Source organism: Phalangium opilio, unplaced genomic scaffold, assembly GCF_054372755.1.
Source record: "Phalangium opilio isolate 3A_F unplaced genomic scaffold, DU_Popi_V2 ptg000094l_1, whole genome shotgun sequence".
NCBI lineage: Eukaryota > Metazoa > Arthropoda > Arachnida > Opiliones > Phalangiidae > Phalangium > Phalangium opilio.
Genome location: NW_028324199.1, coordinates 5,182,619 through 5,187,999, shown reverse-complemented (window position 1 = coordinate 5,187,999; position 5,381 = coordinate 5,182,619). Strand labels below are relative to the sequence as shown.

The 5,381-nt window shown below is 37.0% G+C and overlaps 1 long non-coding RNA gene across 2 annotated transcripts; it reads right to left on the bottom strand.

The window, feature by feature from the left end:
• Positions 1-1,570: 1,570 nt before the first annotated feature.
• LOC149639892 (uncharacterized) lies at positions 1,571-2,648 on the bottom strand. 2 transcript variants are annotated; one of them, XR_016372311.1, is made up of 4 exons: positions 2,369-2,648; positions 2,015-2,078; positions 1,847-1,926; positions 1,571-1,746 (listed from the first exon to the last, which is right to left on the bottom strand). It is a non-coding gene; the product is annotated as an uncharacterized LOC149639892 (long non-coding RNA). The 2 variants fall into 2 exon arrangements; XR_016372312.1 differs by having other exon boundaries at positions 2,383-2,648.
• Positions 2,649-5,381: the final 2,733 nt, after the last annotated feature.

The following is a 5,381-nucleotide window of genomic DNA, read 5'->3' as shown; positions in this document are numbered from 1 at the left end:
TGCTATCTTTCTACGTAACCGGTAACCTAAAGCGCTTTTATGGTGGACGTAGCTAAACGCAGCGAATAAAACCGGGGAATACGGTAAATTTACTTTCTTCATTAATATAGCTTTTCCAGTGGTTTAAAAACAAAAATATAAGATAATTGAAAGAACAACAATTACAGACAGGTTTACAATATTTCTTTATTTATATGGCAGGAAACAATCAGCACTACATAATTTTAAAAGCGGCGGTATAGGAAGTTTGTTCTGTCTAAAGCGACATCTCGAGGAAAAGGTGTTCAAAACATATGTTTATCTGATCTCTTAGAAGGAATAAAGAGTATAATTTCGGTATGATTGTTATTTTAAAAATGATTTTTAAAAATATATTTGTAACGTTAATCTTGAGCTTAATATAAAGTGTAGTCGGTTTGAGTATTTTCAAAACTAAATTACCTGTTGCGACTTGCGAGTAATAAGCATCTCTTCAGAATCTATTTACAATGCCATATAATAAACGATGCGTGGCTCTTGGATGTTCAAGTTGTAGTGACAATCTAGCCCAAGACGGTTTCTACAGTTTACATTTATTTCCGAAAGGTACTGTAAACCTTAACAAAAAGTGCCCTTTTGGGCGACTGGGGTATTTAACTAATTCTTTTTTCAATGTAAAGGTAACGATGATCTAATTAAAATGTGGATTTTGGCTACAAATCGCGGTAAAGAGTGGAGACCGAACAAAGTGTCCGTTATTTGTTCAAAACATTTTAGTCAAGAAGATGTTTTCGTTACTAAAGAGAAAAAAAAGGATGTTACTGAAACCACACTCAATACCAATTCATGGAACAAGTTTAGATAAAGACCTTCTAGGAAGCTCAAATTCTAAACTTTTACTAACAGTACATGAAGATATAAATTTACTACATGTAAAAGCTTTTGATGATAATGAAACAGCAATCCAATCAAAACCAACTGGAGGTAACGCTGCGCTTGTAGGTACAGTTCTGCCACCATGTAAAGAAGGAATAAGTATTGCAACAAGAAAATTTGGCACTAAATGTAAAGCTACGCAAACTGTTATTACAATGGCTACAAAAGGTACTCAGACACAAAACTTAAACAATGTTTGGTTTCAATCGAAAGAAATTTTTGGGGTATTGCTGCTAGAAACGTAAAAATTCCGAGATCATTGATTACAAACAAACGTCAAACAACTCTTATTTACTTCTGCGCCTAGCATTCACAAAGTAGAATCTACTCTGATAATGTTGAACCAAAATCAAGATATCAGCTACCGCCCATTAGTAAAAGAAGTAGAAACTAATCTTATAAAACTGTTCATCTTGCAAATAGACATTTGGCCCAGAAGTTTTTTTCGGTGTAAATGTTTATTTTCAACAACATTTTCTACGAGGACAGAACAGTTAGTTAGATGACTTGCATTTCAATTAAAACTTGAACCTAAAAAGAAGAATGGGTTTAAAAAAATTTACAAAGTGGGAAATGCTTTTTTTTAAATTTTAAACAGTAGATGCCAGAGACATTTGTTGTGTTATCTAATGTTTCTCAAATTTCTATCCTAGTCAATTTGGGTCTTAACCATTTTAACAATACCTTCAAACTCCATCTTTCTACCCAAATCCAATGGTGTATTGGCATTTTTGCTAACCACTTTTTACTGTAATCCACGCCTTTGGACAAACATGGATCGTTGGTATGGGTAGCTATGTGCAAGTCGTTTGATGGATTTAATGTGCGCCCCTTTACAATCAAAGCAACAGTTACATTATATTGGCCTTTATTATTACTGCAAGCCCAAATTAATGATGTGAAGCTCTTCTGAGCTTTTCGAATAAGTTACCTAATTTTAAATCAGTGCATTTCGTTGTCGATGTTGAAATTTACACTACAATTAACGTTCAAGGATGTTACCAAAGTTATCTATTGCGAAACGGCAACATTAAACTTGCATAACTTACGTTCGCGGGATTCGAAAACTAGATCATAATTATAATAAAAAAGCTCTTACAATATACACTTTAATTAAAATTCAGCCTTGAAATTAGAAACAAGAAAGATCAACCAAGGCTCGGCTAAAATCGAGGAAGTAAACAACATATACAACAATGGTGGGTTATTCTCCGCATCTCGGAGCAAAGAAGATACACGCCCCAGGAATGGAAAGTGTAGCTTCCTCTAGTGTAAATTTTTGTCTGGCCCCTCCTAGTACGCTCCAAAGGCAGGCTCGGTTGACCGTATTTCCGGCTACATTGAAATAGCATAGACCGGAAGTTCCTTGGTCAACCCAACCCCCAGACATAGCTTCCATTCCTGGAGCGTATATTTTCTTTGCTCGGAGTGGGGCGCTGTTTGTAGGTCTTACCTCTCTGGTCTTACCGTTTTCCGTGGAGTATTAGCAGTAGCAATCTGTTACCATGGAGTGGTATTAATAGACTCTAAGAGAGAATTGGGGTATTTTTAAAGGAACTTTCGTTTACACGACAATAAATCTACCCCACGCAAAATAGCCCACGGAAAACAATATTCAAGCTCGGCCTCGTGTCTAAGCGGTCGTATTAAAAGGTTTACAAATTTCTTCAATAACATTTCAAACTAAACTGAACTGAATCAATGCTAGCTGGATGCCTGGAAATCTAACAACAGTGACGTTAACAGAGTAACAGTACAGTGCACGTTGACTCGTGCTCGTGTTTGGTGCATTTTTGAATTTATTTGACGAATTCAGGCTTATTTGATAGGCCTACTTTTCTCAAAACTCTTCATTAGTTTTGCTTCAAGGGCTGCGTAGGGCTTACGCTTTTTTGAAAGCGTTCTAAGCTTAACTTTGCTGCTTTGAGGATTTATTAAGGTAAGATTTATTTTGATTTTTTTCTTTGTTTGTGCTGTATTCTTTTTTTCTTTCCTTTGTTTGTGTTGTATCCTTTTTTCTTCTCTTTTTACTAACGGAAACCTTTGGGTATCCAGAACAGGCCTTTACGGCTCCTAGACTGGCTCAATATATAGAGTTTTCGTTCCTTCTAAAGAAACCACCTGTCACACTGAATAAAATAGACCTCTTGTGGCTCACTGAGAACACCTTCAGTGACTTGCAAATAGACCTCTTGTGGCTCACTGAGTAAACCTTAAGTGACTTGCAAATGGACCTATTGTGGCTCACTGAGAAAACCTTAAGTGACTTGCAAATAGACCTTCTGTGGCTTCCAAATAGACCTTCTGTGGCTTCCAAATAGACCTCTGGCTTGCTAAAAGACCTGTGGCTTTGCAAAAAATAATTATAGTGACTTGGAAAGCGACCTTTTTGTGGCAACGAAACACATCTTTGTGTGCTAAATTTAAAAACTCAAAATGGTTTCTCGAGAAAAAGGGACAAGAAACGTTTGAAACAACGTCAAAGAGCGTTGATAGCTAAAACTAAGACTTTAGCAAACAAAAACAAATCAAAGTGCAAAAGGTACTATATAAAAAAAACAGCTCTTTCAGAAGAAAAAATCGACTGATGGACTTAATCGCAAGTCTTTATTGACAAGTTCAATAAAAACTCAAAAGGTTTTGCAGGCCCCTAAAATAGGTGGCGCTTCTCGACAAATAAAAGTTGGTGCGAACCCGACTAAGAATTATGTTAAAAAAGTCTCCTTTAACAAAGGAATTTTTAAAACAAAAAATAAAAAAATGATTGCCGAAAGTTTCAAGCGGTTTTTGGTGACGCGACTTACGGACCGTTTAATGACGAAAAGAACTTTTGCTAATTCACGTAAAAAGCAAAGTTCCAAATTTGCCTCCCACAAACTCCTATGCCAGTTGCTATCTGGAAAAACATTCTATTTAAAAAGGCGAATTTATTCGGCCTACCATGCAAGGCGCTCGTTACTTATTGAAGATTTCAAAAGTTTCGCGAAGAAAGTGCAAGAAATTGGATTGGTGGATAGTGACAATTTTATCAAAGTCATTGGAGGAAAAAGGCTTCACAGTAGTCTGGAAGAAGCTTTTTATCACCAGACAACATATTTTACTTTGGGGAATGATGGCAGAATTTTGAAAAACGAGGACCACGAAACGCGTTTTGAAAAAATTTTGCAGTTCGACGAAAATGGTCTATTAATAAAAGTGTTAAGAGAAAGCTCTCGTATCGGCGGAAAGGTTAATGAATTATGGGTTGATGAAAGTGGTAATTTTATTGACCAGAAAAGACTGAACAAAGGCATTGAACGCTGCTTGCAAGTTAATGATTTAGGGGTTGTCACGAATCTATTCAAAGCAGTAGAAAACGTGTCAGAGGAAAAAAATCCCAAAGCGAATATCGTAATTAACGAATCTGGGTTTATTGAAACCAAAGAAAAAGCTTCGTATTGGGAATGCAGCGACATTTGCAACGTTAGAGAGCGGGCTATTTTTAAAGTCATAGCTTTCATTAAGCAGGCGGCAAAGGCCAGTGATAGCGACCTAAATGAACTTCTTGGTTCGGATTTTGACTTTTGCTCCTACAAAAATAAGTTTTGCCGGAAATCCATTGTCAAATTGCCATTGGACGATTCAGATTTTGAAGTTAAAGTTTTGCCGTATCTTGGTCATTTCTACTATTGCTCTGAAAGCGAGGAATGCCAAAGTTACTTGAGGGCCTTCAGAGAACTGGCTCCGCATTACTCGGGAATTAGAACCATTTTGAGTAAATTCTACTCCGTTAGAGCGTTGCTTAACGCTTTTTCAACATTGACCGATGAGATTGACCATGGTGATTAAGAAATCTCTTCAAAATGTTATACCCAAAATTAGTAAAGTTGTGGAGGAACGTGGATTAAAAATGGCAAATGCCGAAAACGAGGCGACGAAAGGCGGTGAGAACGATATAAGGCCTTGTCTCGATGAGAGTGAAATCTTGGCTTTCTACGCTAAACAATTTGCTAGAGCTGAGCGTGATACGAATGAATTTCACGACACATCTTGCGATTGTTGCGCTAGATTATTAAAGAATTCTGATTTGAGGACCGTGGAAAAACTAGCATGCACTTCAATTTTTGACAACCACGCCTTTCTCATTTTAAGAGCTGGTCTACTGTTGAAAAATCCAGACTTTAGAGAAATGGACATGCTTTTATGCCCTTATTGTTCTAAAGAGTTGCAAGAGAGAAAGCTTCCAATTAGATGTTTCCTCAACGGCTTGGGGGTTGACGTTCCTCCGACCGAGGTCACGAGTTTGAACATGTTTGAAAAGCCTTAATTCAGCTTGTGAAGGCATTTCACACTGTTGTCCGGTTAGGTACTAAAACTAATTCCAACATGCAGTTTGGCGCGGTGAAAGCTTTGAAAGGTAGAATGATATTGACCGATGAGATTGACCATGGTGATTAAGAAATCTCTTCAAAATGTTATACCCAAAA